Below are 15,465 nucleotides of genomic sequence, written 5' to 3' on the forward strand. Positions count from 1 at the left end.
AATTTAAAAAACTGAAGGGTTAAGAACTAAACAATTGTGGACACTGCTGAGGAAAAAGCAGAGGGATAATCATGGACAGCAACAGAGAACTGTGAACAATTCTCTGAAGTTCTCATTTATTGGTAAGCCATGTTAGTACAGCCCTAACTTCTTTTCAGGAACAAGATCATCCCTGAAAGTGGTAAACAAAAGTGGTACTCTTTACAACTCCAGTTCCTCTCTTCTATTCAGTACCTAATTCCCAAAAGGAGGTATCTTCTGCTAACCTGATAAGAACTGTAAGTTCTTCCCAAAAAAACACGTCTTCAACAAGACAACGCTTGAGGCAAATATTTCTGTCTAGAACCATAGAAATTCCCTCCATTTAATTAAATGCCAACTCAGGAGATTCCAGTAGGATGTCTAGACAGCCACTAGCAATTTAACCAAATAGCCTTCTCATAATTGCATTAGGAAAGTGCATGGCTAGCTGAGATGGCCTAATTATGTGTTAAAAGAGCGTTAAAATAAACTTTCCTAAACGAAATATTTGGCATGGTTATGTTTCACCTACTAGCCTGGTTGCACACTCTGTCATTTTGCCACAGGTACCACAGCAAAATGCACAACTCCCCCCAGTAACTGCATTCAGGGTGCTGATTTTTATCTAGATGGTTTACATATAGGGCATTGTAGCTTAAAAAAAGATGATAAGAAATAGTATGTTCAGGAAACTAAACAAGCTTCAAACTCATAAGGAAATTGAACACAGAGAAGTTGCAGGTGTGAGGCAGCAGCATGTACTAATAAGAATGATTTGTAAGTTACCTTCTTTATACATACCTACTTAAAGGTAGGTCTGTCGTGGTTTAAGCCCAGCTGGCAACCCAGAACCATGCAGCTGCGCACTCACTCACTCCCCTTCCCCCGCTCCCCCCCTCCCGAGGTCAGAAAATAGGATTTCTCTATCTTTTTATTTTATTTCTTTTTTTTTTTTTAGCAAATTAATTTGCCTAAGAAAAAGCGTTTCTCAGTCCTTAAGTCTTCCCTTGTTCAAAATATTTTTGTGGAAAGAGTGGAATAAATTGTCTTCAACAAAAAACAAAAAAGATACTCCAGTTGCCAGTGGCAAAGGAGGAAACCAACCTTAGACTTAAGCTCCAAGCTCTCATGGAAGCTTCTGTGGAGTTAGAGAACTCTTCTTCCATCACTAACACCTCCCCTGTAATCAAGCTGTGTTGGATAGTATGTTTATCTGTATTGGATACACAGATGAAACACCTGCTTTCACATATAAAGCAAAGAATTAAAATTTTATCTGAATACGCCTGTATTTTGACCAAATTGCTTGTAACTACTTTTGAATTCTCTCATTCCACTCTATTTACACCTTCAATTTCTTGCTTCACTCCCCACAGAGCAGAAGGTTAGACTGGATGAGCTCCTGATGTCCTTTCTACATTTAATTATCCTAATACAGGAATATATTACAAGTATCCTAACACACGAGCATTATGCTAACAAAGGAATACTGTAACCACCTCTCAGGTCTAGGACATTGCGCTTAAATTCCTCTCAAAGACCCCACATTGTGCTAAGCTCACTGTGATGATCACATGCATCTTCCACCCACAATACCGATGGAAATAAACAAACAAAAAAATGTAGCTTCCTGTTCTAGACATAAAAGTACATTTAAACTTCTGCGGCCTGAGCAACACTCAATATATGTTCCACAATACCAGATTACCACAGTAGACTGATGGAATTCCAGATTGAAGTAGCTAAATACTGAAGCAAGTTCCTGCTGGATGACCTTCGTTTTCTGACTAGCCGTAGCCATACATAGAAAGTAAATGTACACTTACTGCATTGCCTAGATACTTGATTTCAAGATTTTGAATGAATGGTCACGTTCAGTACAATCCATCATTATGATCCAGTGTCATTTGAGACAGGGAAGAAAGGTTGTTTTTCTTAAACACACATTGGTCCTCATGGGAGTTTTAACCACCCCGATAGAGGCTACAGAGACAACACATCAGTCCAAAAGTATGAAGGGTAAGGTGATGAAGTAGGTTGATAAGAACTTCACGACATTCAACAAGGGGAAGTGCAAAGTCCCGCACCTAGGTAGAAAATAATTGCATGTAGCAGTACGGGCTGGGGAGCAACCAGATGGAAAGCAGCTTTTCAGAAAAGGCCCTGAAGGTCCTGGTGGTCACCAAACTGACCATGAGTGCCAACCATACACACTCATGACAAAGGCAGCTAATAGCATCTTGGACCGCATTAGCAAAAGTGTCACTGGCAGGTTTAGAAGTGGATGGTCCTTACCTTCTGCCCAGCACTGGTTTAAGGCTGAATCTTGAGTGCTGGATGCAGGTCTGGGCTCCCCACTGCAAGAGGCATGGACATACTGTAAAAAATGCATTGAAGAACCACAAAGTTGATCAGGAGATTTGAGCATCTGACATACAAACAAAAGATGAGAGAGCTGAGAATAGTTATCTCCAGATTAGCTTGAAAAAGACTCAGAAGGATCTTGTCAATTGTATTGGGTTTGTATGGTAAGGTGCTGGTAGCAGCAGGGCTACAGAGGTGGCTTCCATGAGAAACTGCCAGAAACTCCCCCTATGTCTGATAAAGCCCATGTCAGCCACCTCTAAGACAGACCTGCCGCTGGCAAAGGTTGAGTTCATCAGTGGTGGTGGTCGCACCTCTGGAATAACATGTTTATTGTAAGAACAGCAGCTCTGCAGACACCAAGGTCAGTGCAGCAGGAGGGGAGGAGAGGTACCAGAGCAGAGATTCCCTTGCAGCCCATGGAGGTCCAGATATCCGCACAACAGGCGCAAAATGAAATACTGTAAAATCCAATTAAACATAAAACAAACAGTGGGGAAGGTCATGACCTGGAGTAGGTTTCTCAGAGAGGCTGTATAACCTCCATTCTTGGAGATATTTAAAATCTCATTGGATAATGTCCTGACCAGCCTGATCTTACTGACTGGCTTTGAGCAGAGGTGTTGGACTAGATGATCTCCCAAGAGGTCCCTTCCAACCTCAGCTATTCCTTGATTCAGTGAAGTTATGAGGAACATTAATATCTAAGTTAGTAGTAAACTTACAGCAGCTTTATTTTTTAAAACATTTTCACACTGCCTAGGCAGACAAAATAAGTCTATAAATATAGTAAGACTGCAAGTACAGGCCTTCTCCTGGAACCTTTCTCTTTATTAAACAGCTCATAACTAAAACTGGGATTCAAGCCTCTACCTCCTGTTTTGCACTATACTGCCCATAGTATAAGCATTCTTTCTCAAAAGTTTTCTATCTACATATCTCAATGCCAGAGGCTTCTCTTATTCCAAAATATCCTGAAGATAATTTTGTTCTCTTCAGGCACAGAAGTTTGCAGGCAAGAATCCCTCTCAATATTGCAAATGTACATATTTATGAATATATGTAATAAATTTTCACCTCATCTTTAAATTCTCAAGCTTACAGGGAATAATCATGTCCAAAAAAAATCATCATTTCATCATATAAACCAGGACAATAACTGAGCTGCAATTAGCTTTTTAACTCTACCACCCTAAGATTAACCATGAAGATAGTCAGCTAGTCCCAATCAACTTAAACAATTAACCACACACAAGAACACCTTGTGCACTTCTCTTTTCCAAACATCTGCTTTGTGCCTAGCAGATGAAATATCTACACATATGGAAAGCTGGGGTCACCATATAGGCCAAGAACATGAGATTTTGTCCTTCAAGTAAATTATTGTATAGTTCTACTTGTCCTATTCTGTTAAACTTCAGCCAAAAGACGCTCCTGAGCGATGCACTTCATAACCTCATGTTGCTAGTTCTAATAGACTACATGCACATTAATAACAGAAAAAAAAACACCCTGTTGTTCACCTAATCACTCCCATCACTTATTCCACTGCCATATCCTCAAATACAGTTTAGCCTGACATCTGGATTTTATTGTATGCAGTTTACCTAGCTTAGGTTTTGGTTTAGTACCACCTGCAGTGTTTGGGAGGTTTGCAAAGGCTGGGCTCTGACCCTGGAAGGGTTTCCCTTGTGATCTCTTTTGATTTCACTGAAAATGAAAATAATCTTTTACCACCTCAAGACCATACCAAAATAGCAAAAATATTTAACTCAGTAACACAGAGTTTGTAAATACAAAAGGCTGTACAAAGGACCATGGACATATCCATTAATTTTGCCAAAAGAGAGCCAAATGACCAGTAAAAATATATAGGGCAACAAGAAGATCTGAGACAGGGTCATGTTCTCTAAAGTCTCTTATGGCTATCAACCTAAGCAAAACAAGACAATGACCTTTACTGATTCATTCAACATACCACTGAATTCCTCTTTTTCCTTCCCTTGTTCAAAAGTACAGGAGAAAGGCAACCAAGGTCACAAAAAATAGTTCAGAGAACAATATTCAGCAACAATTTTTTTTGTTTGTTTTGTTTAACCTTTGCATAATTTCAATAAATGTTTTGGATCGTGATTAACAAGCCTCTGCCAAGTATGTGCAATAACAAAATATATCAGATCGTGCTTCAAGTATTTCCTAACCATCATATAGACAAAGCCATGGGCTGAGTGCTATGGCAGTGACTGAGGAGCAAACCAGAACAGACCAGTAACCATGGCAGTAGAAAGTATTCTAAGCACATAAAGGTGACGATTCACCACATGCAACCATGATGAACAGCGAAGGAGATAAAAATACTTGACAACCCAGGTATGTGATAGAAACAGTTGAAGGTTCCCACAGAAAAGAAATTAATTGGAATCATCTAGACCTCAGGTAACAACATGAATCTCAGTTACCTCTTGTAAGTGAATGTAGGGAATTCCTTTTTAGCATAATACATCACTTTCTGCGATTGGTATCACAGTCAGTGTTGCGCTAATACCCTTTTTCCTTTGAAGTATATCTTCTCATGCAAAAAAAACATGAAATCAGTCTTCTCCTAACTGCACAGTGAAGTCAAACTCTGTCTCTGTTCATAGGCATGAATACCTATAACATAGCAAGAACTGTCACTTATGTCACTCATCCAAAGTATTGAATTTTTCAGGTTAACAAATTCGAATGCACTACAGAATGGCAAGGGGAGGGGAACCCAACAACAACAACAAAAAAAACCCCAAGCTTTTTAACTCTATGCTGTCACATCATGAGTAAATTTAGAATCTATTTGCTACCAAAGGTCAGAGCTGCCATTACAGTTTGTGATGAATACACTGGTATACCCCAGTTTCTAACTGAAGCAGATTTGAGGTGGGGGTGGGGAACCAAACAAGCCAGCACCCCAAGGAAACACAACCCAAGCAAAACCCATAAAGCTGTATGAGTGCACTATGAAATTTAGCCAACAGAGAGTTTGAAATTACAGCCAACTAAAAGTACAGTGCAAGACCAAGCACAGAAATTATCCACAGTCTGACAGAAGTTTGTATACATCTTACACATAGACCAGAGACAACTCCTTCCAAGCAGTAGCTCTCTCCACAGAGCCAAAAAGGTATCACAGAAGATACTTCAGTGCTGCCAAGTAATTGCTCACATCTGTCTCTGCAAGGTGACTACTACCACTGCAAGTGGGTTAGACCCTGGCACTGTGATCATGTTTAAAGCTAGCAAGTTGCATCTTGGTTCAGCCTCCTTCCATCCTACCTCTGTACCTTAACTGTGAACCGACGTCTCACATCTTGAAACAGTTATGAAATACATAGAGGAGCCCACATGAGCAGCAGGCTGCTCTCTCAAATGAGATAGGTTCCACAGCACCCAAACCTGCGTTTATGTTTCTATTTTGGTTAATTCTTCTAACATTTCTAAAAGCTTCTGCTATTAGGTACATGAGCTCACAGGTCTGTTAGTCAGCCAGTCAACTGCTTCCCTCCTGGGCTGCTACTTTACACAACGGCATCTTGCAGCATCTTCTAAGATCTGTAAAATGGCATCAGGGCACACAAGTCTGGGTAAAAAACAAAACAAAGCAAACCACCAGCACAGAAAAGAGAGTCTGCCTGGCTGTTCACTTCTGTCCAGGATTTCCTCCACTACAACCTGTAGCATTACCTTATACTAGTCATGACCAGAAGAGGCAGCCTGCACCTCCCCTTCCAAACTTCACTGATATTTGCCACAGTTTACATGGTTCTCAAACAAATTAAAGAAAATGCCTCAAGGAGGTCAGATCTTCCTTTCTTTCAGGTGCTGAGGGAAGCCTTTTTTCCTCTCCATGGGGTAGCTCTGCTCAGGAGGAGTCTTATGGGATGGCTCTAACCATCTGAGGACATCACCCACTCACAGGGCTTCCAACCCTCAGAAGATAAAAAGGTATGAACATCAAGTCAAAACTAAATACGATTACTATAGCATGGTCCTGAAGGTCTTGAAAGAATTGTAAGGTACACCAAAATGTTATACAGTCCCATAATAGCATTGGATTTATGACAGTTTTAACTTCTACATTATACTCTGGCTGATATTTGGGGAGGAAAAGTTAGAGTTCTTTTTTGTTTCTTTAGGTTTTCCCATGGAAATCAGTTTCACCCTTCTTTCTGCCAAAATTGTCAGTATTTCCTCTGTCAGCAGGACTGAAGGCAGCCGTCTTTGCCAGAGAACATTCAATTCCTTGAAGAAATTATAGAAGAAATGGTTGTACATGAGTCAAACATGGGTAATCTTTACTCATAAAACCCAAACAACTCACAGGACAGTCCCACTCTATGCTGAGCACAAGCCATGTTCTATCTCTTGTAGCAAAGAGAGGTTTTCTCTGCCCCCTCAAAACATGTTTCAGACATGGTCATAGTTATTGACTAAGGCAGGATAAGGAGCTTGTTTAGTATGTCAAGAGGACTCTGAGGAGAAAGTTACCAACAACATTGATATTTCTGCATTCAGTCATTTCTCTAGATCCCCTCCACTTCTGGAATATATTATAATCCAAGTAATATCTCACAGCATGTCTTTTCCTTAATTTGTAAACGGCTGAAAGCAGGACTTGCTCTGGTGAAGTATGTGTTCATATGAACCACAGTCCTTTTGGGTCTTATTTATGTCACTTCAGCCACAGTTTGATAACTGCTCCAGCCCACAGCTCTGTGCATGGCAGTCCAGTCTTCTTTCTCTCTAATGTCAGATCCCCAGTTTCATAAATCAGGCAATATAGTGAGCACTGTAGCTCTACTTACTTGGTCATTACATTACTTGCCTGTGTCACCCTCTGCATAGCAAAGCAATTCAGCCAGTTGCCTGGACTTAGACTTTGAGTACTTCAGTGCTTTTAAAATGGTGAAACAGGGCAAATGTTCATAATTCTTACTAACAAAATAGTGACGAGTCATTTATGCTTTTTAACATACCACTGAAAACAACATAAGATGGAAAGAAGAGAAATTATTGTTGTGCTCCTTGGAAATCACAAGGCACTAGCACTGCACTAAACATTTATGTCTTCTCTCAGCATATCATCTGAAAAACCTTTAGCCATCTCCTGTGGTCTCTGTTGTTATCATTACATTTTAATGGCACGGCCATTAATTTAAAGCAGTCAGCTGCATGATACCAGCACAGCTGTGCAGCTAGTCTAATTGCTCAGAGTGATGTCATTCATCAATTCCAAACCTGCCCTACTAGACACCGTTTTCCCCTATAAGGTAACTTGTCCATTACTGAATTTATATCCAGACTATAATGTGTTCCAGAAAAGGTGTAAAATTATTCCACTGAAACCATGTGTCAGGCTGTTAAAGACTGGAAAAGACATACGGAATTTTAGCTTGTTAACACTGATAAAAGGTTTTATTTGTGAGAACCACAAGATGAACCGTGACAAAAGCCAGGCATTGTGCCTCATTTATGTGGAAGCACTGGTTTTACCTCCTACCTATAACTCCTCTGGCCCTTGCTTTACTCCTACTCAGTTCACTAAACAGCTACTTGTACATTGGACATTATACAGAAATTTTCTCAATGGAAAGCTACACATTTCTATAAACATTGCTTATACTTGTAACAGCTCAGTACTCTGAATGTACCTAATGAAGTGCATTTCTGACTTTTTTCATTTAAAAAAGGACACTATATTGTCTTGAACAACTTGTTATTGCCTCTCAAAACCACACACTGCTTTTATTTACTTTAAATTTGTTCAAATGCCCAAAACAAAACTATCAATTCATGTTTTAACAAAAATACCCTAATCTAAAGCAATTATATCCATGCATTTCAAAGCAAAAACTGAAATAATGAGATCAGAACAAAGGATTTACTTCACTTGTATTTACTTGGCAGCATCTCTGATTTATTCACATAACTCTAAGTTTTCAGTTCACATTATACTAAGGCTGGCATAAAAGTACTATCTAAAATAAAAGCCTCATTATTTCAATACAATACATTACCAAGAAACTACATTAAGGAGCATAGCAATTACTGATACTCTGTCACTAAATAAATTCTATAGATCTTGCAAGTGGCTTCGATGTAGACAGTCTTTTTCTGTGAAATACATTCTAAAAACAGTTCTTATATTTTGACATAAGAATGACTGCATATAAACTGTTACTGTTATCAGCATTGTCTTCCCACCCAAGCAAAGCTTGTTCTATGTGCACTTAGGGAATAACAGACTTAATGGATAGCTATAGCTCTTCTGAGAACTGGCAAGGAGCCAGTTTGTCTCCAAAAAGTCTAAAAAAATAAATCCTTGCAAACATCTATTAGAAAAGATAGTGCCTTTGAGAAAAGGAACAATAATTCAAATGCAGTCCATGCAAAAGTTCATAGCTATGTAAGCCTCCACACTGCCAGATGCAAGCAGCATGCAAGGTAGAGAAGCACAGCAAATAGACATGTTTTGTAATCATTACTACATGGTTCATTGCTCTTCTTGCAATATTTTGCTCAGTCACTGTGTCCAGGCCAAGAATAACATGTCATCTAAAAGGGGAAGGGTAGCATGCAGTCGGCAGACCCTGTATCACATTATTTCTCTTGAACTGCCTGGAAAATATCCCTTCCTCCCCCTAAAAAGGCATCTCGAGCTAACAGGCAATTGTCAGACATTTTTCACTAGCAGGAACATATGCCAGTGTCCACATATGCAGTTTGTCTTCTTTATTCTTGCAATAGAGTGAGCTACCTTTTGTGATTGACTATAAGCTAAAGTCATTTTGATGTTCATGCCTGTCTTCAAGAAGAGGATTTCAGAAATGCTGCTATTTAGAAAACCACATGTTATGCTTGGACAACTAAAAGCAAAAGTAGTCTCTCAGTGTTAGCTCATGAATAACCTTTATCAATAAGAGCAGCCCTACTGAACTGTGATGAACCAGGTATCACAAATATGCATTGCATGGCCCAAGTATTCAGTATCTCTTCTTGTTAATCAAGAATCTACTTAAATTTTTCTGGTCAAAGGTTTTCTCTTGTACTTGGAAGAGTTTTCTTCTTGTTTGGCTCACTAGTTGTACAGATGGCAGGGCAGGACAAACAAATAAAGCCAGTCAAGAAAGTCAAGCCTTGGAAAAAGCCTGGGTTGACTTTTACTTCTAGTCTTTTTTTTTTACCTAGAAGAAAACTTCATCCCAGCAGGGTCAAAGTAGAATTTATGCCTTTTTTTCTTTCTTTTGTTTAACATATTAGGCGGTGCCCTCAGTAGTCTTGGGATAACACTAAAGATTTATTTAAATACACTGCCATTCTACATCAGACAAGAGCCAGTCTGACTTGAAACTTGGGCAGCAAGTCAAATGTAACATTTAATTTAACATAACAGTGTATGCGAGACTGTAACAGAACTGGATTAGGTATGAACAGATATTTCTAAAGAATCACATGTGAAGCACCCATTGTTTATGCAGAAAGAGACCATCTGTAACAAAAACAGCTATAACTCAAGAATGAGATTTTTTTGAAGATAAGCTTTTTCAACAGAAAAGCTTTCATAAAAATAATTTGAAGTTAAAAACAGTATTGAAGTCGATGTGACAGAATTTCTCATCTTGAAGTTACCCTCCTTTTGCAGATTGCTACCTAGGAATACCTGGAGTCAGGATCTGCCATTCCCTTGATTCTCTGCATGTTTATCACCCGCAGCCATCATTGCCCTCTTTCACTGTTTTAAGAGGATCAGTTGGAAGTTTCATGGTTGCCAATAAAGGTAGGCAGCTAGCAATTGTCTTTCAGAATGAATATTGTGGCAATGCTGCACTGTGTAAGCATTCTTTTGCCTTGGAGTCTTTTGATCCTAGTCTTTGAGTTTCCTATTGTCTTTTTTAATTATTCACACCAAAATAGTATCTATAATATACTTGATCAAAGAAAAGATACTTTTCTCATCAGATACGATGAATCTGATACTTGTAGATCAAGTATATATCATAAAAAAAGTCCCCACCCCAAGAAAAATGAATCATCAGAATGTGAGAACTTACTTCTTGGTATTTTATTAGGTATCTGTTTTGTACACATAATGAACACTAATCTCCTGTAGTCAATGAATAACAGAAGTAATTTCAGGACTATTTTACAATTAGAGTTAAGGATGCAGTGTCTACACTTTGAGGGGCACAAAAGACTGCCTCTAGAATAAAAATTCACAAGATGTTTTTTTACCCACCACACCCCTTCAAAAAAATAAAGAATAATTGTGGTTTTTTCACCCACTAATATCTTCTCCAGCCTGTTATCCAAACTTTTCTATATTAACAGCCTGATTGCCCACTACAGAAGCAAATTCATCTGCTGGCCTTAGCAAATATGTAGCACTGGATGCAGGCCAGATTCAGTTACTCATCTGATCCATGAAGATAAATTGTTGAAGGAGCTAAAAGGTGAAGGTCTCCTAACACAGCATGAAGTGTTCAAGAAAGAATAACCATTATGTTTGAGGAAAGGTCCATTTCAGCTTCTGAATGTGATGCTCTGCTCACGTTGGGACCTGCAAGTCTCCCAGTTTTCCTAATCTAGCTTCCAGTTTAGCAAAAGGGTTATGTGACATGGCACTAAAGTTAGAAATTAACCTTTCACACTGAACTTTGGACCTGAACATACCTTGTGTCACCACTTTGGTCCCGTTTTATTCAATAATAAGCCCCCAAACGTATGAGCTGTAATAGCACTGGTAAAGCTCTGCTGAGCAGTCTCTCAGACACAGAATAATCCTCAGGGTTAGGAAAGGCAGCCCATCTTCACACATACCGTTCTCTCCACTACTTACAAAAGGTCGTTTCACACTTAGTAAAAATCCGCCCAGCTGCCCAAGACTCCACTCAGAAGCTACTGCTAAATGTCCTTGAGGTCACTACTGAATACCACTGCTATGAGTGTTGCTGCTTCCTCATCAGCACAGTCACTGAAAAGCAATAGGTCAGGGACTGTCTAGACCGACTGTCACAGATTCCCATCACATCTCTTTGAAGAGCACATTTTCTAAGGCACGAGAATCTTTGTCATCTTAAAGAAGCCAAAAGACTTATTCTGAATGCTCTGAATAGTTACTCTAGCCCACAGGTAAGGCTTGGCACTACAGTTCAAATCTCCTCTTCAATGGAAAGAATATCTCAGGAGAACATTATATATCAATACCATAATTTAAAGCATATGAGAGAAGTGGCAAGCAACGGACTGATTTTTTTTGTTTTCTTTTTCTAAGTGAAGTTTGATCATAACCCAATAAGAATCTGAATTCAATGCACTTGTTGGGTTTTGAATCTCCTGCTTGTGTTAAACTGTCGCTTTGGACGTATCTTAGTGATCCCCACCCACTGGCCTCAACACAAGACAAAAAGGTAGTCTTTTTCTGATCATGTAACACACAGAATTTGATCTGCTTCCAGGTAACCAAATGTTTAGAATCAAAATATACATATCAACAAATAAATACTGCTCACCTGGCAGTGTGCACCACAGGTCCTCTCCTAACTAGCCTGGCTACCACCACATGGATGGAATAGAGAAGAAACAGGATGTAAAGCTTCTAGCCTAAACAAGACACCCTGTGAGTGCACATGCACTCATGGAATTTTTCAATATTATAAGCAAGATTTCTGGCAGGAATGCTTGTCTGGGAGTGGAAGAAAAGCACACAATATACAGCACATTGGGAGTTCTACTAGCATCCTAAAAAACTTTGGACATTTTCAGTTCTCAGCTGTGACCTGGGCCTAGCCTCATTATCCACATTAGGAGCTCAGATCTCTTTGATTTTTGTACATAGAGGACATTTCAGAGTTCCTATATCAGTATTTCAGCCATGCAAGAAGCTTTAGTAAATCTGTTTGCACAAAGCACCCTCCCTTTGAAGGGAGGCCACAGAAGCCTAGGAAAATGCGGATGAAATCACTCAATTGCACACTGAAAAACTTCAGTTCAAGCGTCTTGAACTGAACCTGTCCTGCAGAACATTACCCGCTTTCTAGTCACAGTAAACATTAACAGCTGTCCAGTTTACCTTGACTTTTGATGTCAGCTAGAAACCAAATTAAATCAGGTATATATTTAGCAAACTTTCCCACATGGTTTTGCTATGCGTTTCAGCACATACTCAGCTGTTGCTGTAAGCAGGATTATGTTCAAGAGCTTGCATTCATTTAGCTGCAACAAATTTACATAAGCACATTACAGCATTCAGGCAATATTTTACAGCAAGCAGGCACACCTCGTTTTAGTCTTTATGCTCACTTTCTGTTTTTCTGTTTACACAATCACATCCACGATAGCATATGAAGAAGAGTAATACAAACAAGTAATTTTCTCCGTCCCTTGGTCACTCGATGCCACAGAATGCTCCAGCTGCAGTCATATCAGGATAGGTTCCTCCTTGTACTTCTGGAAGTATATGTGCAGGATGAAGCACTAGAGGGCAACAGATGCCCTTCAATAAGCGTAAGGAAGCCCTAAGATGTGTTTAGCCTTTAGTCCTCTCTTACTTTTGCCAACAGTATTATCCTTACTTGACTTCAAGCCCTAGTTCAAATCTTGTGCAAAGGAGATGCATATTTTACCACGTAATCCAGGCTACATGAGTATGTGTATACTCATCAAATGCCAGCTGCTTTCCTTCCCATTAACGCTTCTCCCACCATAGTCCCTTCTTCCCATTACAGGGTTATCCAAGTTTTTCAATTACATAAATTTAATCTTTTCTATGTGGTGTTCTTGTTTATCTCCTTTGCCATCCATAACTAGAAATAATTGTTTTAATGGAAAAGCGGATTAAGTTTTGATGAGGTCCATTCTACTATTTTAACAATGGCAGGGGAATGGAAGGAGAAGGAGATTTGGGCTGACTTCCTTGGTCAGATTTTGCTACCACTAGTGAATAACCTTATGGATGTATGACTTTTTTTGTTGTATAAAAATTCACCCTCTGCCCTTACATGGTCTTCCCATGAACCATTTTCACTCCTTCTCAATAATAAACCCAACAGAACAAATGTAGTAGTTGTCTACTTATACTTGAAGATACTGATTTCCAGAAATAAGAAAAAAAAAGGGGGGGGGGGGGGGAGGGGAAGAGAAGGGAAGCACACTTGAGTTGTCAATTTGCATATAAGACTGGATAAAGAAAAATAATTAGACAATTCACATGTAAGCCTTTCCTGTTTGCTCACTTTTTCCCAGGTTATTAGGGGGGAATAATCTTGACACTTGAAAATTTTCATACCAGTTGAATAGGTTAAATCACATTCTGCTGGGAAGACCATTGCTTGGGTGTTTGAGAACTTCAGTTTAACAGGTTCTTGCAGTTCTTAAGAAGTGTAACTGTCCCCCAATGGGTTAGAAAGAGTTGTAGAAGAACCTTTTAGAAGAATGTTCGGTGCTCATAATCATAGGTAAGTGTATAATTTAAGAAATTCCTGAACTGAGAACTACAGTTATAGATGAAGGAAGAAGGTCTGAATTAGAATGAACTAAGTCAATGCTTAGTACAAACAGCCCCCTTTAAGCAAATGCCAGATTTTAACAAAGTACAAATGGTCAAACACAAGCCCAAAGTGGAAAGCTTTGAGCCTGGGCAAAAGTGGAGTCACTGCTTCTTGAGAAAAGTATTGGTGAAATGACTTTAGGAATAGAAAGCCACAGGAGCTACCACCAACTTTAAAACAGAACACAGCTGCTTGCATCAAACTGGACCAATGCTTTTCTGAGTTTTAGTCGTCTAACACCTTGCAATGGCAAGTCACCATGCCCACATCTTGCCACATTTACTTACACACTTACCACATCTGCTGCTAAAGTAACCCATCATGTCTTGCCCTGATCACAGAAGACCTCTGTTACTATGTCAATCACTTAATTCAAACAGTGGTCATTCTTTTGGTAGATATTGCAATTTGGGAAGTGGCCCCAGTTGGATATCACAGCACTACTATATGACATTTATTTTTTCCTTTAAGACTTTGGAAAATTTGTCTATAATTCTACAAAAAAAAATTTTGAAAGACAGATTCTGAAGACCTGCTTTCATAAGCCAGATAATGTAATACGCAAGGAAAATGGGAAGGAAAACCATCACCTTGAATTACTGTATAGCATCCTTCTTTCATCTTCCCCCTTCTGATCCAGAATTCTTCCGTTTTAGTCAAAGCACAGAAAGACTTGCCCTTGAAATGAATCAGAGCTATGTAATTGAAAGAAGCCATTTTCTACAGGTCCCCTTCTTTCTCTGGTGAAATAAAATGAGGAAGGTGATGAAAAGGCAGTTTGCTGGTAAGAGTAGTTCAGCTGTGAGGCAAAAGCAAACCGCTACTTCTCCTACTTGTTTCTTTGTTAAATGTGGCTAGTAACAAGTCAAGCTTTTCTAAGGCAAGGGCTAATTGAACACATCAGATTCTCTCAAGTGCCTCGTGTTACTGGGGTTGGAGTCATTAAAAAGCTGAATGCCTACAATTGTGATGAGAGATGGCAGATCCCCTTTAAACCCAGATATTTATAGCACTTGGTGTGCTCTTAAAAGAAAGAAAACATGAACCAAACCAACAAAACATCCGCCAAACAAACAAAAAAAGCCTCAAACCCTATCCCCTCACCCCCCCCCAAAAAAAAACTAAACCCCCAAAACACAAACCACCAAAAAAAGCCCAACAAGCCAACTGCAAACAGGTTCTACCTGGTTTTTCCTACCAGAAAAAAAACTCAGCTATGAGCCCTGTTTTGCCAGTATTAGCCTCAGCGTCCACCTCCATTTCCCACCCACATTATCTAACTCTGAAGTACTGCAAAAAAAAAATATTTAAGAAACAGCAATGACAGCTTTGTTCTTGCTGGGATTCAGTCCCATCAAGAAGGAACAACAGGAGCACCTTCGCAGAGCATCTTTTGGGCTCTGCCTGCTGGTATTGGGTACATTATGGGATGTAAAGGAACAGCATTTGGGGATTACACCAGTCTTACTATAGCATTTTGGGAGGGCGGGGGAAAACAAGC

At 39.4% G+C, this 15,465-nt stretch overlaps 1 long non-coding RNA gene across 1 annotated transcript in view; it reads right to left on the reverse strand.

The window, feature by feature from the left end:
- Window positions 1–2,315: 2,315 nt before the first annotated feature.
- LOC130609672 (uncharacterized) overlaps window positions 2,316–15,465 on the reverse strand; it is a 47,097-nt gene continuing 33,947 nt past the window's right edge. The window contains exon 3 of the long non-coding RNA XR_008974842.1: window positions 2,316–2,378. This is a non-coding gene — a long non-coding RNA (uncharacterized LOC130609672). The remainder of the gene's footprint in view (window positions 2,379–15,465) is intronic.

The sequence above is a fragment of the Pezoporus wallicus genome, unplaced genomic scaffold, assembly GCF_028554395.1.
Source record: "Pezoporus wallicus isolate ANWC-B61680 ecotype Strahan unplaced genomic scaffold, APGP_CSIRO_Pwel_v1 contig_6658, whole genome shotgun sequence".
Lineage (NCBI taxonomy): Eukaryota > Metazoa > Chordata > Aves > Psittaciformes > Psittacidae > Pezoporus > Pezoporus wallicus.